This window comes from Protopterus annectens, chromosome 12.part0, assembly GCF_019279795.1.
Source record: "Protopterus annectens isolate FY-2018-M chromosome 12.part0, PAN1.0, whole genome shotgun sequence".
Lineage (NCBI taxonomy): Eukaryota > Metazoa > Chordata > Ceratodontiformes > Protopteridae > Protopterus > Protopterus annectens.
In genome coordinates, this window is record NC_056746.1 from 978,583,627 (window position 1) to 978,610,408 (window position 26,782).

Genomic DNA, 26,782 nt, shown 5'->3' on the forward strand with positions numbered 1-26,782 from the left:
TCTGAGCTGGGAATTTCTGGTTAAAGCTTATAGTGCCTGCATATTTGAACTGCTTCTTACTGAAATTGGTACACCTTGTTTGCTGTAGCATAGACTAGATCCAGATCTGCTGAATCTAGCTTTGTTTGTATAACTTGAGCACTAATCCAGGCATTCTTTAAAGTATTCAGTTGTATTTATTACTCCTGGTAGTAACTTGATTAAAGTGTAGCTATCATTTCTGTCTTTTGGATTAAGCACTTGGGCTTCAGACCAGTTGTTTTACATTAGGAAGGTTTGTGGCCTGCACTGTGGTGGCAGGACAGGTAGCTTACATCCTTCTAAGTTGGGAACTGCTGATTGAGAGCTCAGTGTCTGTTATTCTAAAAGTGTATTAGTTCTGGTTTGAGCACTTGGGCTTCAGGCCAGTTATTTTACGTTAAGAAGGATTGCGGTCTGCACTCTTGTGGGAGGAGAGGCTGGACTCTGCCCTTCTGAGCAGGGAATTTCTGGTTAAAGGCTTATAGTGCCTGCATATTCTAACTGTTTCTTACTGAAATTGGTATACCTTGTTTGCTGTAGCATAGACTAGATCCAGGCCTGCTGAATCTAGCTTTATTTGTATGCTTGTTGTTTGTTTATTTCCCTGAAACGCTAATTCCACCTAAAACACGGCCTTTTAGCACTTCTGTGGATCCCTAGTGATATCTGCATTGCTTACTGTACTTATTTCCTTGTTTCACTTGAAAGAAAGTTACTGTTTGTCGTTTTTGCATTTAAGTTACCTGTAACACATTGCATTTAAGGTACCTGGCACTTGCTCACTAAAGCAGTTATATAAGTCAGCTCTAAAAAATTAAAAGCACTACACCCTCACAAACTCCCCTTGAGTACCTTGTTCCCCATTGTCCCTTTTTTTCAATTATAAAGGAATTCCCAATACTATTCTAGCATGTCCAAAGGTCAGTTGTCAATCTCCTCTCCGGTCCAGCTGGTGAATCTGGGAATCTTGAGGCAATGTTACAACTGCCTCATGTACACAGACAACCCTCTCCTCCTCCCAACAAATTCCAACACATGTGAGAGATGCAACCATATAGCCAAACTGGAGGCTAAGCTCTCTCAACTCAGTACTAGTGTAACCAGTCAGGAGGAGAAGGAAACCACACTCACTACAATTCCAGTCTCACATAGACCTACCACGACAACAAACCAAACACATAAACACACAAAAACATACTTGGAGGCTCTAAATAAAAATCTGCCTAAGCAGCAGAGACCTCCAAAGCAGACACCCAAGCAACCGCTACCCCAAAACAAAACACGTGCAACACATAGCTCACAAAGCCAGTGTGCCGAACAGTCACAGCCCTTAAGGCTAAACAACACACCTGATACACTTGTAATAGATGACTCTATCATCAGGCACACTGACGTCCCGCTCACCAGGCTGAACAAGGAGAAGGTTACGGTGAGCTGCGTGTCGGGCGCTAGGATCCGCCACATAACACAAGCACTCAGGTCACTCCAAGGCAAGTACAAATATGACTCAGTCATTGTCCATGCTGGTGTGAATGACCTGAGACGTACCTCCCTGGACTACATGAAGAGACATAGAGGAGCTCTCTGAGCATGTAGCCCAGGCCGGTATGACCCTGACCTTGAGTAGCATCTTACCCTTACCAAGAATGATGCCACAATATGAAGACAAGATGATCAATTTCAACAATTGGCTTAAGTGTTGGTGTCATTCAAAGGGGATCCAATGCCAGTCAGCCTGGGATGACATGCTCGACAAGCCACGATGCTTCGCTAGGGACGGCTTGCACCTGTCACCCCTGGGCTTTTGGATATTGGCAAAGGCTCTTGCCACCCCCATAGTGCCTTTTTTAGGCAAGGCTCAAAAGACAAACCCACCTCCATAAGTATCACAAGGGATAAGAAACTAAGAGTAATGCTACTCAACGTCAGAAGTCTAAACCTCAAGATGCACGCACTCAAAACTCTCCTTAGCATGGAGAACATCAATATCTGTGCAGTAACAGAAACCTGGTTCAAGGCTCTCGAGAGCACCCCAGCACTACCAGGTTATACCTCATACAATGCTTTTCGGCCCCAAAACTTGGACCGAACCACAAAAGGAGGGGGAGTATCAATATTCGTCAAAGATACCCACACCTCCAGGTTGGTGGCACAGCAAGAAGCATCAGAGACTATCCATGTGCAACTAACTGTGGGTAAAACTGCCTTCCAGTTTATAGCCTGCTACAGACCACCCTCCCAAACACAGGAACCCCACTTGGCCTTCCTGGGAATACTGGAAAATATGAAGGTCTCTCCAAACACCATTATATTGGGCGACTTCAACTACCCAAACATAGACTGGGAGCATTACTCTAGCTCCAACACCCTAGCCCAAAGGTTCATAGAATTTATAAACTCAAATGCTATGGAACAACTTGTTACCACTCCCACAAGAGGGGAAACCATACTGGACCTGATCATCACCAACATGGGGACACTATGCTCCAGACCAGAAGTGTATCCCTCACTGGTAAGATCAGACCATAAACTAATCTCACTGGATATTCACATCCCGACCCCACCCCCTGCCCAGAAAACCACAGTGAAAAACTTCTCTAAAGCAAATTTCACATGCCTCAAAACCGAGGCAAAATCCTTCAAAGCCCCAGGGCCTGTGGAAAATACGTCCCAGACCGCAGAATCCTTTATAAATGCATTCTATGAACACCTTCAGGAATGCATGGATCATGCAATCCCAAATAAAACCAAGACCCAATCCTCCAAAGGCAGACGTCCTGTCTGGTGGACCCCAGCCATAAACAAACTATACAATAGGAGGAGGAAGCTACTACATGATAGAGCAAAATCCCAAAAAGGGAAGGCATCTCTGATCGGTATTAGCAAAAAACTATGGGCACTCATAAAATCATCTAAGGCCAGCTTCGAGAGAAAAATTGCACAGGACACTAATGATAATCACAAGGCTTTCTTTAGTTATGTTAGGAACCTGGGTGGGAATTCCCAGATATGCTCAGAATTAGTCCAAAATGACAAAAAATACACTGAGCCCACAGACATTGCCAACATCCTAGCTGACAGGTTCAGTGCAAACTTCTGCCCCCCCCACCAAAAGGGCAAATATCTATCCCAACAGAGTGCTGCCCCCCTGACATCTCAGATGCTCAGGTAAGAGCCGCCCTCTCCAAAGCAAAAAACACAGCATCAATGGGGCCAGATGGTGTCCCGGGCTGCGTCCTACATGAACTCCAAGAAGAGCTAAACCCAAACATAAAACTACTGTTCAATCTTAGCCTTACTACAGGATATGTACCCAAAGAGTGGCGTACAGCAACAGTGGTCCCTCTCCACAAAGGTGGTGCCTCAACGGATCCTGGAAACTGTCGCCCCATAAGCCTGACTAGCTTGGTCTGCAAAGCTATGGAAAGGATCATCATGGACCTCATAAATAAAGATATTGGGGACCTACAGACACTGGATCCTACCCAGTTTGGCTTTGTTAAGGGCAGATCCTGCCTCTTAAACCTGGTCGATTTCTTTGAAACAGTCACCAAGGCCATTGACGAGGGGAAGGTGGTCCACACAGCCTACCTGGACCTCGCAAGAGCCTTCGATACAATACCCCACTCGGGCATTATAGATAAGCTCACCAGCTTAAATATAAACCCCTATGTCACTAGATGGGTTGCAAACTGGCTCAAGGACAGAACCCACATGGTTAGAATTGCTGGAGCCATGTCAGACTCCAAACCAGTTACAAGTGGCATCCCACAAGGCTCAGTCCTGGGACCTCTCTTGTTCGGTATATATTTCTCGGTGGTACAGGCCAACACGGAAGGACTGTGGCTGACCAAGTTCGCAGATGACTGCAAACTGGGCACCATAATCAACTCTCCAGCCGACACAAGCATCCTCCAAAATGGCCTCATAGAAACAGACAACTGGTGCCAGAGCCATGGCCTCAAGCTAAATGCCAAAAAGTGTATAGTCATCCCCTTTGGCAAAAACAAAGTGCCCACAAATTACCACATAGGTGGTAATCCATTAAGTACAGAAGAAGTCATTAGGGACCTGGGGACCCAAGTTGATAGCAATCTCTCATTTGACAACCACGTGGCCAAAGTGGTTAGAAAAACATTTTATATAGCCCACCTAATCATGAAGGGATTCACATCTAGATCACGGGAGGTCATCGTGCCTTTTTACTCATCCATCAGGCCCATAATCGAGTACAATGCCCCTTTTGGGATGTACCTTACCAGACACCTGCAGCAACTGGAAAGACCCCAAAAGTACCTCACCAAGAGGATCAAAGGGCTCAAACAGATGCCATATGCTGCCCGTTTAAAGAAACTCCAGCTCTACTCAGTGGCATACCGCCTGCTCAGAGGCGATCTGTGCCTGACGTATAAAGTCATGTCCAACCCGGAATTAATGGACATGCTGCACCTCAGAAAATCCAAATCCCATCGAGCTACGCGCTCGAGAGACTTGAACCTCAGCACTGAAATAAATAGGACATGCTGGAGGGACAGATTCATAACCAGAGGCTCCCTTCACTCTGGAATAAAATCCCAGTCCAGGTTAGGCAGGGTCCCACATTGACTCTCTTCAAGAAGAATCTTGATGAGTGGATGGGAGATCATAGGTTTACCCCGGCTATCACTTCTGTGTCACTGATAGACAGAGGCACAGTATACTAACCTCAAAAAAAGGCATAGCAAAATTAATTTAAAATGGGTGGCGAAAGCCAAACACACTCTGGCTAGGCTTATAAATGCCCTAGGGCAGATAGCCTAGTATGAACCTATGAACCTATGAATAGATGCACTTATGATTTGAACAAGGCAAAGGATTACAGGAAGAGAAAAAATTATGATAGGATGAAGGGATAGCAGAAAGTGACCTGCAGCAAAACATAATTAAGGAATGTGAGAATGATACTTAGTGGACTCTATATGCAGGGAAGATCAGGAAGGGGCATAACAATTTTATGTGTCTTGGATGGGAGGAATGGCACAGAGGTCTGGTATTGTGCATGAAGGTAGGTTTGACCATGACAGAAGTTTGAGGACAAAGAAGAACATGGAGTGGAAAGGGGCTCTGCATTATGTACCCCTATCATAACTGAACTTAGATAAGGGGAATAGACAGAGACAGTGTGAGAGACACCTGGGTCTAGGGGGACAAATCATGAGACTAGCACTAGAAATGGCTAGATAGGTCTTCCAGAAATATTATAATTAAATAGGCGAGACCAGTTTTGTGACCTAGTCATTCCCTGTCTAAGGTAGAAACCTAATCAGCTAAACCTCCTGTAGACAAGAGTTGGGGATTAGGGAGTTCTGGCAGAGAACCTAACTTCTCCTCTGCCATGGTAGTGACTTTTGTGTTGACCTGCTATGTAGAATTATGCATGAATACACCCACTAGTACCATGTCTGGAGGTTGGGAGTTCCACTAATGCAGATGTGGTCATCCAGTCCAATCAATGGAAACTACTGTAGTCTTACCAATCAGGATAGCTACATGCATCCTTCTCACACCAGCTTCTATGTGTATGCCCATGCTAGGACACCTGGGTCATACTCAGGTATTTATTCTTCTACACTAATTGAGCTGTTAGTCCCACTACTTGAGGGTTCAAATGAGCATGAGATATGAGATACCAGCAGGGCAAGAAATAGAAAGGAAGGGGATCCTTGGAGCTACTCTATATATGTTTCATTCCACTAGCTTCTTTCATACATTCATACATCAAGAGAAATACATGCCCTTGAAAAACAGAAGTTCATTTTTCTTTAAGTTTTGTTAAATATTTGGTGATGTTTGTCTTTTCTAAAAACATATGTCCTTAACTTAGATAAACTTCAAGTTACAGAACAAAAAAAAAAATCTAGGAACCGTGGAAAATGCTATGGTCAGCAGCACAGCACAGCACAGAAAATGAGAGCATCTACATCTGTGAATGTTGCACGTTAGTTTCAAAACATGATATCATTTAAAGATGTTTCAAGTCCAGTTATATTGTACAACCAAGTAATTTTGTCATACCAGATTTAGGTATATTTAATGCTGATATTAGCAATGTTGCTACAGAAGCAAATGATATGTATAATAGAAACTAGTGGGGGAAAAAAATAAAAAGCAATTAAAAATTCACAATTAAAACAGTGCATCTGTACATACCCATTTTTATATTGGATTAAAAAAGTTGTTCAGCAGTGCTTTTATGAGTATTCAGCATTCCTGACAAACATCTTTATGAAAGATGGGTCCTGACCTCTCAAAATGAGGAAGAATGATAAAGGCTGCCCACCATGGCTCATACCATGCAACTGACTGGACTATGACCCAGCCAGTGAATCTAAAGTGCAGAACTCTCTTGTAAAACACTAAGACATGTAAGATGATTGGAAACAGTGTGAATCCAATGAAAAACACTTCAGCGAAAGGAAATGCTTAGGACCACAGAACTTTGAACTTCAATAAAACAACAGATCAACAAGTGACAAAGTTTTTGGGCCAATGCCCATCTTCAATGAGCGGTGGTCCATTTGATTGTTGGAAACAGTGTGAACCAGCAAACATTGTTTTCAATAAAAAAAGAAATGTGTTGTACTACTGTTAATGTTGTTAAAGGATCTCTATTCCTTTAATGCACTATGGGCCACTTACTATTCAAAAGGCATAGTGATGCTCTAATAACAGTAGCACTACACAATCAATGCATGTTTTGTGTTGCAGCAGACAACCAGGCAGTGACAGCTGCTCATTTATCTCTGAAAAAAACCTCAGTAAAACACACTCCATATACATACTCTCAGCACAGATTTATTCCTACAAACACTTTCATTACCCCACAATACACACAGAAACATACACATACACTCATTCATAAACATAAATTGTACCTCCATGCACAAAAGCAATGTAAAAACATTAATTAAAGCAGTAGCCTAAGTCCATTTGTGAGTAAGGGAGAAAGGGATCATTGAGATTTACAGAGCTTGCACAGAAATATAAAACAATAATAATAAAATATCAATAATACTAAACAAGCAAATAAAAAGTAAATCAGTATGGAATAAAGTAAAGAAACAATCTGAAGTAACTCATAATTACCCACTACATGCCTTGGACATCTAACATCAAACAAAAAAACAGAGAAAATTAAAAAAATAAGTTCACATTAATAGTAATAACTATTTCAGAGGAGTGAGCTGGGCAGTACTTACATACTTTGCTTTCTTTAGACTCAGGTCTCCCCCTTGGAGTTTAACTACAGAATTCATAGATAAATACTGCAGAACTCACACCCCAGATTTAATTACTTCTTAATTATCATATAGGAGTTATCAGATCAACATGCAGTCTCTGCATTTATCATAACCCGACTGAAACTTATGCTTTTATAAAACAACTTAGAACACTGATTATTTATGTTTTGATATCTTAATTCATAGTTCCCTTTTTATGAACACATCACTGTCATTGATGAATGTCGAGGGGTAATGTGATTCTGAAGAGCTACTGGAAAGCAAGCTTGAAGGTGCTGGATTTTAAGTCATCAGCCTTATGCAAGCTAAGTACAGCACCTGTTCTAAAGAGGTAGATGGCAGAATACAAGTAGTCAAGGGAAGCACTCCAGCCTCATCTACTTCAACAGTGAACTGCTACACCTATTGTAAGAGACTAATAATGAGACGTCAGCAAACTTATCAGCTCATCATATCGATGAAACTTTACAGCAACAGCTACAGAAGGGCATTACAATAAGTTAGAGTCCTTTGAAAAAAAATTTCAAAGAACATATTTAACTTGTCCTGTCAAGTTTTGTTTTCCAAAATTGTGCAGATCAGAGAATTCATAAGAAAGAGATCTGTGGAACTATAAATCATTAGATCAATGTCATACTTTTTTCAATGCCCTGTAAATCAGTTTGCCGGTTCAAAAATGCCTTCAGCTTTAGCAAGACTCGTAAGCTTTGATGTTATTCTTCTAAAGTAGGTTACATACTGCAAAAACTTTCCTCTTGACCTGAATTAAGTTGTGTGCTTAATGAAAGGTTGGTATGCTTATAACTTTAGAATAAAGCCTTCTTTATCAGCAACATGCATACATTCTTTAATATCACATCTGAGAATGCATTTTGTGTGTGTTTGCAACATACAAGTTAAGCACAAACATTGCATTAACATTTTCTGGCTCTATTAAAGTACATTGAACATTTGAACACTTCTCTACAAATGCACAAAACTGCAGTTAGAAGATTGTGAATGGACATATGTCTGAAATAAATGTTTTAAGTAGGACCAAACCCCTCTTACCACGTGTAGGGGCTATACCTGTGGTTCTGTAGAAGTATTACCTTATGTAAACATAAAGTAACACATATAAGAAAACTAATGAAATGAAAACTATATGCAATGTCCATTCAGTGAGGTTCATATACTTCACACTGCTGTATATGTGCTTAAAAGATCTGCAATGGTTTAAAACTGTGAAGGTGGCAGACATTTAAACTGTAAGAAGATGGTCAGTAAATATCTGTGTAACATCTGGCAAAAATATGGTTATGTATATAATTCCATTGACAAAACTTATTGCACTCTACCAAGTCTAAGATGGCTGCCAGCTGAGAATGTACAGTTACCAGCACCTGCTTAGGTTACCAATAGCCATGTTAGTTATACCAGATTATATCTTGATGTGTTTTGGTTTCAGCCTTTTGTATTCTTGAATTTTTTTCTGAATGTATACTTCCTGCCTTACCTGATGATCTTCGTCTTTCAGCTTTTCCCCGGTTAGGGGTCGCCACAGTGGATCACCTCTTTCCATTTCTTCCTGTCCTCTGCATCTTGCTCTGTCAAACCAACCACCTGCATGTCCTCTCTAACCACATCCATAACCCTTATCTTAGCCCTTCCTCTTTTCCTCTTACCTGGCAGCTTCATCCTTAGCATCCTTTTCCCAATATACCCAGCATCCTTCCTCAGCAAATGTCTAAACCAACGTAATCCCACCTCTCTGGCTTTGTCTCCAAACTGTCCAACCTGGGCTGACCCTCTAATATACTTATCCCTAATCCTGTCTACCCTCATCATACCCAGTGCAAATCTTAACCTCTTTAACTCTGCCACATCCCGCTCTGATTCCTGCCTTTTAGTCAATGCCACTGTCTCCAACCCATATAACATAGCTGGTCTCACTACCCTTTTGTACACCTTCCCTTTCACTCTTACTGGTACTCGTCTGTCACAAATCACTCCTGACACTCTTCTCCACCCACTCCACCCTGCCTGTACTCTCTTCTTCACCTCTCTTTCACACTCGCCATTACTCTGAACTGTTGATCCCAAGTATTTAAGCTCATCCACCTTCGCCAACTCTACTCCCTGCATCCTCATCATTCCTCTATCCTCCCTTTGATTCTCACACATATATTCAGTCTTAGTCCAGCTGACCTTCATTCCTCTTCTCTCTAGAGCATATCTCCACCTCTCCAGGGTCTCCTCAACCTGTTCCCTACTCTCACTACATATCACAATGTCATCTGCAAACATCATAGTCCATGGGGACTCCCTGCCTGATCTCGTCTGTCAACCTGTCCATCACCAGCACAAATAAGAAAGTGCTCAGAGCTGATCCTTGATGTAATCCCACCTCCAACTTAAACGCATTTGTCACTCCCACTGCAGATCTCACCACTGTCACACTACCCTTGTACATATCCTGTACCACTCTTACATACTTCTCTGCCACTCCCGACTTCCTCATACAATACCACAACTCCTCTCTAGGCATCCTGTCATATGCTTTCTCTAAGTTCACAAAGACACAATGCAACTCCTTCTGACCATCTCTGTACTTCTCCATCAACACTCTGAGAGCAAATATTGCATCTGTAGTGCTCTTTTCTGGCATGAAACTATACTGCTGATCACTAATCATCACCTCTCCCTTCGCTTCTACTACCCTTTCCCATAATTTCATGCCGTGACTAATCAGTTTTATCCCTCTGTAGTTACTACAGCTCTGCACATCACCCTTATTCTTAAAAATCAATACCAAAACACTTTCTCTACTCCTCAGGCATCCCCTCACTTTCCAAGATTTCATTAAACAATCTGGTTAAAAATTCCACTGCCATTTCTCCTAAACACCTCCATGCTTCCACAGGTATGTCATCTGGACCAACAGCCTTTCCATTCTTCATCCTCTTTATAGCTATTCTTACTTTCGCCTTGCTAATCCATTGCACTTCCTGATTCACTATCCCCACATCATCTAGCCTTCTCTCTCTCTCATTCCCTTCATTCATCAGCCCCTCAAAGTACTACTTTAATCTGTTCAACACATTCTCCTCACTAGTGAGTACATTTCCCTCATTATCCTTTATCACCCTTACCCGCTGCACATCTTTCCTAGCTCGGTCCCTCTGCTAGTCAATCGGTACATGTCCTTCTCTCCCTCCTTAGTGTCCAACCTTTCATACAAGTCTCTACATGCCTTATCCTTAGCCTTTGCCACGTCTCTCTATCATTCATCTCATCTCCTACCTGATGTTGAGCTTTATTTCTGCAATTCTGCCCACCTACACCATCACACACAAAGTTTGGCTAGTTTTCTTGAGCCAAAAATGGGCTACCAAATTAATGCACGGAATACCTGTGAACATAAAAACCTTCCATAATTTCTTTTGTGCTGCAGTAATCCAAAGTTATTCATTAATTACCCAGCACCCTTGTTCTTATTTCTTTTGTTGTAGAAGACTACAATCATTTGATAATCATTTGTAGTCCAAAAAGATGTCATTTCACAAAGCCATGAGCTAAAGAAACATATACATATTTCACATACATCAGTGTACTTTAAGTACTTATGAGAAGGTTTTGAACTTGCAACAGTAACCTGGAATTTTTGTATATTTTTGTCATTAAATTGTGGCATCTCTTATTTGAGATGTAGCTGTATTCTTATCATTAAAGGCAATATTATCAGCCTGACATGTCCTGAAAAGCAATCTGGTTGTCAGCATGCAATTTAATAAATAAATAAATAAGACTAATAATAATGATAAAAAATACATAAAAAAATCTATACATCAGCAGTTTGCAAATTTTCACCTCTTTTCCTTGGGTTGGAGTGAAATGGAAGCAATACTGAAAATATGGCATAAATATATTGAAGAGCAATCAGATCATGAGCATATACTAAAGTCGTTGATATAATCTCAGATGGTTGATGCATGTTGGTTGGATCAGTTATAAAGACTGAGACACGCAATGACAACCAAGAAGCTGACAAATGTAATGTTGACTTCTCTCCATTGTGCTTTAACCAGCTACAGATGATCTCCAGTGCAAGTTAAATCTAAGCAGTGTCAGACTTGCTCTGTGGTGTAGAGTAATAAGGTATCGATGAAGACCCATATACTTTTAGTTCATTTAGTAGCTTAGGTGATGTATCAGTTGGGCAGGTAAGTATGAGTGAGTGGCTGCTGCCAGATCACTAATTCTGGAGACAAAGGGCTGGTTCTGGTAAGCCAATGACCACCATGCAAGCCCTCTTGCACTGGGCAATGAAATGACAAAGAGGAGGCTAGGTGATTCCGAGTTGGTCACTGTAGCCTTCATAGCTTGTGGGTAGAAACAACAAAAGGAAGGATGCAGGATACCACAAAGTGATGTGGGTGCTTACACAGGCCACCAGGGGTGGAGGAGCATTAACGGAAATTAACTCATTGCCAGGATGCTGGTGAGGACACAAACCCCCTTTGCGATTGCTTGGATTATGATGCGTCTGCATGGCTCTTGCCTCAAGACACACTGGGGGACGCTTGTTGCCTGGCAGATGTCTAGGCAAGGGTGATGCAGAAAAAGTGTGGCGTCTTTGGATTTGGTCATGGAAGAGGGGAATTAAACATGCCTGCTGGCAGTATGATGACTCTTCCTGTGTTGACATTCCACGTGTCAGTGTGTCCTCATACACCCTATGTCAGCATTTTGATCTGAAGCTGCTATCCATTATAAATAGGACAACTGTCATTGTACAAAGCTCAGTTAGTTATTTTCCTTTTACATTCCATTCAGTAAATGGATGGTTCACTAAAAAAACAATTTCTATTTCATGTTATTAAACTTTTGATAAATTGTACAAGTCCTCTAGCCAGCAAGCTGTGCTTTTTCAGGTACAACTCATGAAATCACAATTAACAGCTATTTTGGATATCATATCTTCACACAATAATTTAAAAACAATTAGATATTGTACACTACAGTGCAAGCAGATTCAACACACGATTCCATAACTCTAACAGTATACATTTCTCGGACAGAACTATCACACTTTCAAAGAGAAGTAACTGTTTCAAGGCTGTCTGAAATAGAATAGAAAATTTGTGGAAAGACAACTGGAACTATGTTCAAGCTAGATTGTAGCAACAGAAAGGAAAACTACTCAAAGGAAGAGAAGACACTAATCCATCAGTTAGCTTTCCCCCCGAACATTCCCACACTCCTACAACTTCCAAGATCATTGCACTTCAGAGTAAAGGGAATACTCCAAGACTGCGTAACCCTAGACTTGGTATGGATCTCTCACATTCATTCTTACAGCTCCACTGTTCAAAGGCTTTTAGTTATAGTCCTAAGACTTTCAACAGAAACTCCACCATAGCTGTTTACAAGAATGAGATTAGAAAGAAGCAACATAACAGCAAAACCTGGCAAATGGGAAATCATGCTATAATGATTGTTTTAACCATAGATTTCTTTGCAGCCTTTCTTGATTTTTTTTGTTAATCTGCATACCCTGATTATCATACCATATAGCCTCTGTTTAGTGAGAGATTCTAGGCGGTTGTTGTGGAACCCTATCAATTGTGATGGCATGTATATATATATATATATATATATATATATATATATATATATATATATATATATGGGATCCATAGAGATTCCCGACGGCACTTTCTGTCGAAGCAGAAATCACCAAATATACATAACCAAAAGTGTTGTTCACCGAAGCAGCACTTTTGGTTATGTATGCTGGTTGTGCCGGTCACACTATGGTGCGGTTAAGGGAGAATTCCCTTTTCCCCCACTGTAGTGCAACCTCGGAGTGAGAATATAAATGTAGGGGGTGTGTGTGGGTGCAGGGGGGCTTGCCCCCTTGCATAAAAGATTTATTGTTTTTTGGGGGGGGTTTTCGAACGGACTTTAACAAAAGCGCTTTTTCAGTGAAAGCACCTTCGTTAAAGTGCATTTGGTTACTGTGGATTCGGACTATTGAACTTTCGTTCAATAGTCCTAGATCCATATATATATATATATATATATATATATATATATATATATATATATAAATAATTCTCTTCTGAAAACACACTTCATACAATTTACAATATTTGAGAAATAATGTGCGTTTGGAAATAGATACATTGCGAGCATTATTCAGTAGACAATAAGCTATACACTGGTATTATTACTAATGGTCTATCTATAGACACTGATTTTATACAGCAGATCTGTGAAAGGAAATGGTATTTTATTTGCCAAAAATGATTAGTTATTAGTGTGATGTCAAGGGGTTATATATCACTATAAGTGTGCAAGGTAAATCCAACATATCAGTAGGAAAATTGCTGACCTGTCTGACAGCTTTCCACAGATGTATGACTGTTGTTTTTTTTAATATTTCAGAGTCTATGCAACATATGCATATAATAGTTTTACAATATTTCGAAAGAATATTAATCTATAAAACCATATATGTTAAATGGTACATAGTGGCTATACTGTGAGCTTGAATGTTTCTTCTAAGAGGGTATTTGTTCACTTGTAGGTCACACAGGTTTTATTAAATTAATACAAAATATGAAAATATAGATGTATCCATAACTGCTGTACCATAAAAACATTTACTTCTTAGAATATCTTCATCACCCACCATGTTTTAATGGATATGACATCCATGTTGTAATTACTTACACTCACTGCATGCATAGACCATCTGCAACACATCAGTGTCACACACCAGTTTTCCATTACTGTAAACATGGAAATATCTCATGTTTTCATAAATGATGTAGTCTCCTATTTTATCAAAACTTTCCTAAATAAAATGGCAACAATTTAGAAAGAATTATTAAAATCCACCACAGCACCATGTCTAAACAAAGAAATCAAATAATTTCTTATACAAAGAGACAAAGCTTGGGCAATATAGTCTACTGATAAAATACAAATAACTTCAAATTTTCAGAGAACTTAAAACCCACTGTAAACAGCCATATTATTCAAAGCTGCAATCAAAACATCAAAATAATTTCAAGCTATTCTGCTCATCCATTAAAAAAATTCTTCAACCTGGCTAGTCTGTCATTCCCAATCCAACAACCATTAATAGCTTGGATAATATTACAACACAGTTTAATCCCTACTCATTCTCTTCTTAGTCAGCTCCAAATATGCCTGTTACACTCCAGCCTTATCAGATAACAACAGAATGAGTATGACATTCCAAACTGTTCAAACATACATTACTAAAGAACTAAAACCAACCACCATAGTCACTGACCATCTGCAAGTTGAATTTTTAAAACTTGTAGCAGATGCCATAGCTTTCCCCATCTCCATTAATAATGAGTTGTTCCATAAATGAAAACTTTGTACCTGCTGCCATTTGGAAAACATCTTATATTATTATACTATATAAAAGTGGTAACTCAACTGTTTTTTCACATTATAGATCCTATGCTACTCTATCACTACTTTCAAAAATCCTGGAAAAATTGGACTTCCAAGATGGCTGAAAACTGGTAAACAGGTTCATTTCAGCTCTCCCGATGTGAAAAAAGAAACTGAGAGATAAGGGCTAATAATTTTACCAGTTTTAGCAAAATCCAGTTACTGGCTAGTAAGCACACTGCCTGGATGCCAGCTTAGAAGAAACGTGACAAAAAAAGAGGAAGAAAAAACACTGACTGGGAGGAATCTACAGCTGTTTATCAAACAGCAGATCATGTTCCAGATTTTGTACAAAAGATGGCTTCCAGTGATTTAGAGTTAAAAATAAGTCAAAGGTGCTCAGAGATGATTAAAATAAATGAAAGCTTAAAGGAGTATATAAACTCTAATAACTAAATGCTGGAAAAGGTTTAGACAGATATTCAGATGAACTGATAAAATGCAAAAATCAGAGGTTGAAATGAGGAAAAGGTTTGCTGAGCACAAGACTGTTCAAGAAGAGCTGTTTCAAAAAGTGGTAGAGTTACAGGATAGAGCACATAGGGAAAACCTGAGATTTTTTGCTCTACCAGAGAAACTGGAAGGAACAGTCTGCATTAATTTTATGAAAGCCCAAATATGGAACTGGACTGGTGTTTCACAGCAGGATTTGATAATTAAAAGGCACATCAGGTGTATGTTCCAAACCTGGCTTTAAGAAAGCAGACAAGATCTGTATTAGTCAAAATGCAGTCTTACCAGCAAAAAACATTGATCCTGACAAAACTGTCACAGAAGGCCAAAGTATTAAAAATCTGAGACAGTAGAATGTTTGTGGAAAATGCTTGTTCACTGTATACTAGGCAGAAGAGAAGCACATTTGTTTTGCTAGCAATCAGAGAATATCGAGGTAGGAGTGAGATTCAAGCTGCTGTATCCAGCTATCTTCAGAATATTTTTTCCTAGATCAAAGACATTTTTGATGCAGAACAGGATAAGAGGGAAATACAAAAGCTTGCCCAACAAAAATTGAACCATGAAACAAAGGGACTCTGCTTTTCATTCTTTTGGTAATAAAGCTCATAGAGAAACTTTGCCAGTGAAGCCTTTTCCAATATTCTAAAGGAAAATGCTTGATAAACAGAAAAAGACACAGTAGTTGACTAGAAGAATTGGCAGTACCTTGGACTTGAACCAGAGTCTGGGGTTGGGAGATGAATATGAACAGGAAAAAGACCAGCAACACTGAAATCAGTGAATAAATGTGAGACAATAAGCATCAATCACATTGGTGAAATATAGCTTTACAAGAAAAAGTGGCTGAGAAAGATTGGAATTTTGCTGACTTTGTTAAATTTTTGTGTAGGCTGAAAAGCATATAACCCACTTCACTTAATTAATGCTTAAAAGCACATCAAAAAGGAAAAAGGTTAACTAAGTAAAACAACTTTTGTTCTTAACAATATTTGTATAAAATATTTCATAATATAAATTGCATGTTATATAGTAAAACAGATTTGTGCAGTATGTAATCAGGAATATCTAAAGTGAGATGGTGACAGTGAGAATTTTCCGTGATTATTATATGTGATAAAGATACTAAAGTAAACAAGTACTTTTTTTAATTTTAAAAAATGTAGGCATTACAGTGAAAAAGAGAAGAAGGCCTGGGCAAAAGCATGTATGCTGTAATCTTGAGGTGTTGGGGCGGGGGAATGGGGTATAAAAGTGCACCTGTTATAATATATGTAGAGTTGAGATGTTTTCTCTTACAATTGCATAGGTGAATGGATGAATGTCCTTGGCTTAATTTAAGAACAAGTTTTTTGTTTGGGCATTTGGGCTTTTAAATGAGAGAACACTGTGAATATGGTGAAACTTTTTCATTTAGCAAATAAATGTTCAGCGTGAGGTATGAAGTCTGCAGCTGAAGGCTGTTTGTTGCACAGTCTGTTATTATGTTTCCAAGGCAACAAGCTAACTACAAGTGCAGGTAATAAGAGAGTTATGGGCATTTTTTGTTGAGGGCCATATAAAATTAAAAAGTACAGGACCAAGCAGCTAAGTAAAAAATAAAGTTTAAAATTACTGGGAGTGAATGAGAGATAACAGCTTTTGTAGTAACTAAATACTTCTATGCATTTATTCATTTTATTTAAAGACATCCACTGTAGTTTTTCTTAAGGCTAAAAGTTAAATATTTCAGAAAGCGTACAAGCTGTTTTTCATCTTCAAGGGAACTAGAGATAAGACAAGAACAGGCAGCAATTAGTATAAGTAGTAGTGCAGGTTGTAACATGTGCTTTGGCATGAATGACCTTAATGTTATGGTACATAATGACTATGGACGCAGCTGTCAATTTGGGACAACTGCTAATGTAAGGAGGGTTAAACCTTATTATTTGAAGATGTACATAGTTTTGTATGTTTGTTTCCAGTTAATAGGTTATGGAGTATTCTTGTGGAGTGTCTTTTATTTGAGAGTTTTCCTTTAAACAAAAAGTCTTGTAAAATGTGATATAGGTTCTAATGGAGATGACAAAAAATAACTGTATAAAGATCAACCTACCAACCATTAGTGGTTGCATGAAACACAAACGTTGAAAACAGACATTTTGAAAAGCTGTCATATATAAAATGTGGTAATAGTAACATCGTATTACAATGGCTATACTGTCCATATTATTTTGGAACATTAGTGGCCTCATAGGTATAGAAAAAGATGAGTATTGAATTATATTAATAAATACAGAGTACAAATAACAATGCTACAGGAGACACATTTGGAAAGAACTAAGCATGCAGATTTGATAAGAAAATATCAGAGAAAGGAAAAGGTGTGTATTTATACTAGAGCTAGAGAAGCTACAATACTGATAGAAGAGGAAAAATAAGATAATGGTTGATTTGTGGTAGTAAGGGGCTACTGGCAAGGGCAGATTACACTGGCATATATCTGTATTCCACCTAAAACTGCTATTATGGAGCTTAAGAACATCTTGTGAGAAATAATCACGTTTTAGCAGGGATTATCACTTATTGTTGTGGACTACAACTTGATTTGCAACAGTGAAGATGCATCTGCGAGATTTCGAAGGGAAATGTAACAAAAGAGAGTAGATTTCTGAAGAAATTTATAAAAATATTTGGAATGGAAGATGCAACTTCAGTAGTAGAAACTCGGAGAGACTTTACATATTATTTCTCAATGTACAATAACTGAGTTAGATTAGATAAAATTATATTTCAAAGGCATATTATGCATTTAATTGAAAGCTTCAACACACATAATAGCTATTTCAGTTCATGCGCCAGTAATACCCAAGATAAAAATGCTGGGTAATAAAGTAAAAATGAGACACTGGTTCTCTCCCACCTACCTGTTAAAAAGATAGGAATTTAAGGAATGGGTGGTGAAAATTATCCAAGAATCATTAGGAATGATAGAAATTTCTGCATAGGTTATAGCTAATGAGTGGGATAAAATTAAACTGGAGTTTTAAAATAGGGTATAAATAAAAGAAAAAGGATATAGTTAAGAAGTAACAAGAATTATTTAGAGGGACTGACAGGTTAAAGTATTGCAACATAAGGGGAATTTCATAAAACAAGAAGGGGTACAATTGCAGACTGCAAAAGAGAAAATAAAGGAGTATCTGGATAATATGCATGAGTTTAGAATTATTGCTCTTAAGCAACTGTTTTTGATAACTACAGAGCACAAAAACTTTTAGCACAAAGACTTAGACAATAGAAAGTAGAAATGGTTGTTGCCAAACTTAGGGAGCCTATAATAAGAAAAATAACCAAAGATTCTGTAAAGGTATTGGATATATTTCAGAAATGTTATTAAAATTTGTATAAAGCAGAGAAATGCAGAAATCAAGAAAGAGCAGAAATGGAAATATTTAGGTTCATAGGTTGGTACTAGGCTATCGGCCCTAGGGCCTATACAAGCCTAGCCATAACACTTCCGCGGCTATTGCTTCCCACAAATATTTACTTTCCTGGACCCCCGTCTAGCAGGGCTACTGATGTGATCCCCAATTTCCTATCTCCCATCCATTTCTCAAGGTTCCTCTTGAAGAGGGCCATTGAGGCGCTCTGCCTGACATGTATGGGCAACTTATTCCAGAGTATGGGGAGTCAAAGGGTCAGGAACTTATCCCTCCAGCATGTTCTGTTCATTGTGATTACAAGGTTAAGATCCCTGGAGCATGTGGCTCAGAGGGATTGGGATTACTTTAAGTGTAGCATGTCCAACAACTCTGGATGTGACATGGCCTTGTATGTTAGGCAGAGATTGCCTCTGAGTAGGTGATATGCGAAAGAGTATAGCTGGAGTTTCTTTAGATAGTCTGCATAATACATCTGCTTTAAGCCTGTGATTCTTTTTGTGAGGTATTTCTGCAGCCTTTCTAGTTGTTGCAGATGTTCTGTGAGGTACATACTAAACGGGGCATTGTATTTGTCTAATGAGGGATGAGTACAGTGGGACAATGACCTCCTTTTTTTCTGGATGAGAGGCCCTTAGTGATGAGGTGTGCCACGTAGAAGGATTTTCTAACTGTTGTGACTATGTGGTTTAGTGTACTGCCACCTGTGTGTTAGTTCACAGGTACATGTTTTTTCCCAAAGGGGACAACTATGCATATTTTGGCATTTAGCTTGAGCCTATGGCTGTGGCACCAGGCATCTGTTTTGGTAAGGCCCTTTTGTAGTATATCCACATCATTTGGGGAGTCAATAAGGCTCCCAGCTTGCAGTCATCTGCAAACTTTGTAAGCCAGAGTCCCTTAGTGTTGGCCTGTACTTCAGAGAAGTAGATGCCAAGCAAGAGTGGTCCCAGGACATAACCCTGCAGTACATCACTTGTCACTTGTCTGGAGCTGGATTTGGAGTCTGCTACTTTTACAGTGTGTGTTCGGTAGGTAAGCCAGTTTGCAACCCATCGAGAGATGTAGGAATTAATGCCCAACTTAGTAAGTTCATCTATGATTCCAGAGTGGGGGATAACATTGAAAGCCTTGGTGAGGTCCAAGTAGGCTGTGTGAACCATCTTACCCTCGTCCATGGCTCTGGAGACTGATTCAAAAAGGTTGATCAGGTTCAGGAGGCAAGATCGGCCCCTTCACGAACCCAAACTGGGTGAGGTCCATTGAAAGTTGCCAATGCCTTTGTTTATAAGTTCCATGATAATACGTTCCATAGCCTTGCAGATCAGGCTCGTCAGACTAATGGGATGGTATTTCCCGGGATCCAAAATGGATCCCCCCTTGTGGACTGGGATGACTGTAGCTGTGCGCCACTCTGTGGGCATGAAGCCTGAGGTGAGGCTATGATTAAACATGACACATAGGTGAGGTGCCAGTTCATTTTGTAGTTCATGCAGTACACAGCCCGGGATGTCGTCTGCTCCCATGGATGCTGTATTCTTGGCTTTGGAGAGTGCGGTTTTTACCTGAGTGCCCATGATTACTGGAATTTGGCATTCTTTTGATATTGAGATGGGCCATTTAGGGGGTGAGAAGGGGGTGAACTTGGCACTGAATCTCTCTGCCAGGATATTGGCAATATCCCTGGGATCAGTATATCTAGTGCCATTCAGAGCAGATCTGAGTATTGCCATTTAGATTCTTGACATAGCTATAGAATGCCTTGTGGTTGTCTTTGGAATCTTTGGCAATTTTGTTTTTGTAACTAGATTTGGAAGATTTTATGAGGGATCTCACAGCTTTCTACTGAGGCTGGTGAGGGAGTTTTTTGAATCCTGGGTTCTTCCACTTTTCTGCAACAGTTTCTTCCTTCTGTTGTACAGCTTGTTTATGGCAGGGGACCACCAAATTGGCTTCCTTTTTTTAAGAGGACAGCATCTTGCTTCTATTTGGGATGGCTCAGTCCGTGCATGAGTGAATGTGCTCGTACAGCACCTTAGTGTAGATTTCAGCAGTTGAACATCCAGTTCCCACATGCGTGGGTGTCATGAAGCTTGTTACTTCTGACTTGAGAAGCATGAAGTTGGCTTTGGAAAAGTTTTTTTACAGAGGTTTCCTTAAAGGGGGTGGGATGTGAATGTCAAGGGTGATTGCTTATGGTCTGATCTGACCAACAAGGGGGTGATCACTGGTGTGGAGCATCAATCTCCCATGTTGGTAATGACCAGATCTAGAATATTGGTACCCCTGGTGGGACTATGAATTAGTTGCTCTAGGGCATTGGAATTTATGAATTCCAAGAACCGTTGAGCAAAGGTGTTGGTACAGGAGTAGTTTTCCCAGTTAATGGCAGGGTAGTTGAAATCACCCAGTATTAGGGTGTTTGGTTTTATCTTAATAAGTTTCCAGTATGCTTAGGAAAGGTGTAGTGGGAATCTTGGGGCATGGTGGGGGATCTGTAGCAAGCTACAATTTGTATTGCAGTCTCACCTAGTGTTAGTTGCACCTGGAGAATTTTAGATGCATTGTGTTGGGCAACCAGCCTGGAGGTGTGAATATCTTTGGTGAATATGGATACTCCTCCACCTTTAGTGTTTCAGTCCTGGTTTGGTAGCCGAAAAGTGTGGTACAAGATGTAGCCTGGTATTGCAGGGGTGCCCTCTGCAGCTTTGAACCAGATCTCAGTTACTGCACAGATATCGATGTTCTCCATTTTTAGGAGAGCATCTAGAGAGTGCATCTTGAGGTTTAAATTTCTAGCACTGAGTAGCATTACCTTCAGATTTTGCATGCTTGTATCTGTTACAGTGGTAGTTTTGTCCTTTGAACCTTGCCTAAAAAAGGCACTATAGGGGTGGGCAAGAGCCTTAGTCAGTAACCTGAATCTCAGGGGTGACAGGTGCAAGCCATCTCTTGCAAAGCATCCTGGTTTGTCGATCATGTCATCCCAGGCAGACAGATACTGAATCCCCTTTGAATGAGACCAGAAGCTTAGCCAATTATTGAAGTCAATCATTTTGTCCTCATACTGTGGTATCATTCTGGGCGATGGCAGGATGCTGCTCAGGGCTAGGGTCATACCTGCCTGGGCTACATGATCCAAGAGCTCTTCCATGTCTTTTTTCATGTAGTCCAGGGAGGTACATCTCAAGTCATTCACTGCAACATGGACAATGACAGAGTCATATTTGTACCTGCTGTGGAGTGACTTGAGTGCATGAATTATGTTGGGGATCCTGGCACCCGACAGGCAACTAAATGCCATTTTCTCCTTGTTCAGCCTGGTGAGTGGGACATCAGTGTGCCTGACTATAGAGTCACCAATGGCTAAAGTGTTGGGTACGTTGTCTTGCCTTATGGGCTGCTATTGGGTGGCACACTGGTGTTGTGAGCTATGTGACGCTTTGATTGTGTTTAGGGGTGGTGTTTGTTTGCATTTCAGCTTCGGAGGTCTTTGTTGCTTGGGCAAGTTGATGCTAAGAGCCTCCACATATGTGGGTTTTGTGTTTCTATTTGTGGGTTTTGATGGTTTGGGTTTTGAAGGACTGTGTGTTGTTTGATGTGTTGTGTGGGTGTTAACCTTCTCCTCGTGACTATCTAACACAATCTTGGCTGGAGAGAGCTTTGCTTCCAGTTTGGCTATGTAAGTGTATCTCTTGCAGGTTGTAGTGTTTGGTGGTAGGAGGAGAGGGTTGTCTGTGTACATGAGGCAATTGCTGCATTGCCCCAATATGCCCAGATTCACCAGGTGAACAGGAGAAATCACCAGAAGCTGACCTTTGGACATGCCTGGTTAGGTACTTTCTTTGTGTAGTACAAGAGCTGTTTTCCCTTACTTTTTGGCAGAGTACTTGCAATTGTAGGCTGTCTAGTGTTTATGTCTATTTTCTCATTACCAAGGAGAGGTGAGTGCTTGTAAGAAATTAAGGCTTCCTAGTACTTTTTAGCAAATTTTAGAGCAAGTGCTAGTCAATGGTATACAGATTTTAGTGCTACTGCTGATAAACTAGCTAGTTCTAAGGGACAATTCAAAGAGTAGACTTTCTGGCACCAGGAATAGTTTAATCTTAGCCCCGCAGTGTGCAAATTTATGCCAGAAAGTTGAAAGGGACAGAAATCAGCCCAAACAAGGTCTGGATAGCTCTGAATACTGAAACTAAAGTCTTGAAACCAGCAAAGCCTGGAAACTGGACTATTCTAGTTAGAAAAGGCAAGAAATTAGCAAACAAGATAGATTGTATTTTTTGTTAAATCAGGCTAAACAATGCAGTTATACAGTAAATAAGCACAGGAAGGCTAATGCACTTGAGTGTATAGCCCAGAACAGTAAACTCAATTAAAACTTTGCAAAATTAGAAATTTGAAAATTTAAACTTTTTAAATAAAGCAAGGCAATTGCACAACAGGAAAATGACTTGCAGGCAGAAATACAGTGAAATAAGTAGCTAGTCTACTTTTTAAGCTTTCTGAGAAGTGCAGGTAATAAAAATGACCAAAATCAGCAAAAATTAGAAAATTCAGCAAAAAGTTATTTTTGATACTGTGGTTTGTGTGTTTATTTTTGCCTTTGGTAAGTTTATTTGTGTGCTGGCAGTTTGGATATTATGGAAAGCGGAACACAACCTCAACAGACGCAACAACCGTTGGAAAAGCTTATGGGTCTCATTGAGGTGTTACTACTTGTATGGAACGTCTGGCTGCATAGGTGGATGAGATGAGGTCGGTTAAGCATCAAGAGAAATGTAACTACCCAAACTCGCATGCCATGCAGCAACCCTTATGTGAGAATCAACAGCAAGCACTAGAGAAGTGTAGTGGTAAGACCGGCTTACATACGCAAGCGAATTTGGTTATTTTAGCTTCTACTTCGGCATCCAAGGAGTACAGTTTTGATGGATTGGGGCTGTTGGTTGATATTAATCCACCAGTTGATATGGATACATATAATGACTTACCGGGTTTCTCCCAACTGGATAATACTTCTATACTGAATGGACAGCATTTGGCTTCACCACCGGGTTTTGGTGGTAACATTAGCACAGGTACTGTTATTTCTAATATGAATAATGGTGGTTTAATAATTAATGACAATGCCACTAATGGCAACAGTAATGTACGTGAAGAGTATGGTGGATTTAATGACACTGCTAACTGGAAACCACCAGGTTTGTCTCAGTGGTTAATGGATGGACAAGCATGTACTGTAACTGGCTCTAATAATTGTAGTGAGGGGCTGCCGATTAAGACATGGTTGGAGCAGCTGGATTCTAAATTGTATAGATTAAAAAAGTTGCAGTTCGAGAATATGTATTTAAAGGACTGCATTAAAAGTAAAGTTGTTCCCAAAGGTTTACAGACATGGCGTTACCTCTCAGGCCTTATAGAAAATTCTTCCTTACATTGTGAATCACTGACCATGTGCGATAGGCATGGTTTCAAAATGTTAGAGCTATTAATTAAATATAATGCTAAAGAAATCATTGTTAGTGGAATGTGACACTTTAGAAAAGCAATTGCAAGTGGATGCCAATTATAGTAGATATAAATATGATCATCAGAGAATTTATATAAGTATTGAACATATTTTATCTGATTTGAAGCAGAAGCAGCATAATAAATTAAGGGACCAGCAACAGTACAGTAAGGGCCAGGCTTATCCAAAGTCACCAAGGGTCAGAACACAAGTGGGGAATTCTAATGCTTTTAATAATAGTGAACCTGGGCAGTTGCTGCAGCAGCAGCATGCAGTAATTATCGATGCCCAGCAGGTTAGTTATCACGGCCATTTTGATGAATAAGATGAGCAATTTCCACCTCTCAGAAGATCTGAGAATAAAAAATCAAAATAATCAGAATAGTAATAATAAGCATGATTGGTCTGATAACCAGGGTTTTTATACAGAGACAGAACCAGAAGAGAGGAGGGTATCAGTATCGAGGCAGGGGGAGGTAATACAATTAGATGTTTCATATGGTAATTTACTGGTTGAGGATGATGCAGCTAGTATTGACATTCATTCTAATGATGCTGATATTAATCCAGTAATTGTGTACAATACTTTAGGAGATTTTAAAGTGTATAAATTTTCCAGCACTGTTATTGATGAATCTATGGTAAATCTATTGAGTAAAGGTTTTACATTTGTATCATCTAAGCACCCAAATCTTGCACAGATTCTGATTGATTTAAAATTATTTTTAAGGAAATTAAACTTCACATTATTTTATAACAATCAGGAAGCACATTTTGATCTTCATGATACAACACATGTCCATAGTACATTTAACCCTCCACTGCATCCAGTTTTGGTAACATATGAAAGAATATGTGAGTTGGATATTAGGCACATGGTTAATAATAGCAAGCATGTGAATGATAATTTAACTAATGAAGAAAGATTTAATTTGCCATTTCTCATGCATCAGGCTTTAAGAATAATGAAGCCTGATAAGGGAGGGGCTTTGGTCATAATGGACACATTTAATTATGAAGAAAGAATGTTGCGTATATTAAATACTGATACATACCATGAGGTCAGTAAAAATGAGTTAAATGTAGCTTATAGGAGGGTGCACATGACCCTAAATGATATGTTCCTTGAAAACAGGACAGATGTTGGCCCTTACAATTATTTAAATATAATTTCTCCTGTAATACCTACCATATTTGGACCACCAAAAGTGCATACGAATGAAAGTAATCTACCGCTACGTCCCATAGTGGATGGATATGCATGTGCAAAGTATTTGGATGATAGTTTAAAGAGCTTGTTAACAAATTTCCCTCAAATTTGTAAAAGCTCATGGCACTTCCTTGAATTAATTAGGAATACACAATATCTTGATCAGAATATTTTTGTAACGGTGGATTTTAAGGACCTATTCTCTGTAATTCTTCATGAAGATGGTATACACGCTGTAGAATTCTTTTTAAGGGAACAGGGGATTACACAGTCCAAAATTAATTTGTACAGTGATCTATTAGATATTGTTCTCAAAATAATTATATTTACTTTAAGGGCAAATATTACTTACAGCAAGTGGGAGTAGCCATAGGCTCACCTTGTGGCACAATTTTTGCCAATAGTGTAATGACAGTTTGGGAACAACAGTATATTTATCAAATTGAGTTCTATAAGCATATTAGCCTGTATTTATGTTATTTGGATGATATATTCATCCTATGGAATGGCAACCAGTTGTTACTAGAATCATTTTTTACATATATTAATGAGATGACTTCGTATTCGAGATCCACACAGCAGGTGAATGAAAATGAGATCAACTTTTTGGATTTTACTTTGAGTAAGGACAGGGTTCAAAAAAGATTTAAAGCAAATATATATAGAAAACCTACCTACTCAAATTCATTCTTACATTTCTCCAGTGCACTTCCAATTATCAATAAAAAAATCAGTAGTCCAGGGACAGTTTGCCTGGCGGCAAAGATGGTCAGCCTGGACACTGATTTTGAAATAGAGTGTAACAAGTTGATCGATATGTTTAAAAAGAGGGTCTATCCTCATCACATCTTATACAAATTATATGATGAAGTAAGAATAAAAAGAGTTAATGGTCATTTTTCACCCGTTTTAACATATAGTGATAATGATAACTCTTCATGGGTAAGTAAAAAAACAGTTGGATAATGCCACACTATAACAACTTTAATACACACTTCTATGAAATAAAGGCTATTGTGATAAAAAATTGGACACTTCTAGATGAGGATCTACATATTAGAGCTAAATGGTGTCTCGGATTTAAAATGGTAGCAAAGAGAGCAAGTAATTTTAAAAATGTATTAGAAAATGGCAAAAAGAATAATGTTGCCAATAAGCAAATAGGAATTATGAACAGATGTGGAATATTCAGTCACTGTAGACACATTCATCGAGATAAACAGCATAGTATATAATATAAAAGGTAACTTCAACTGTAAGTCTAAGTATGTAGTATATGTGGCGGTGTGCCAGCTCTGTCCAGCATTTTATACAGGAAAAACCACCGGGGCCTTGAGGGAAAGAATCAATGAGCACATGTACGCAATACGAAAAGATCAGTTGAATAATGCATTAGCAAAGCATGTAC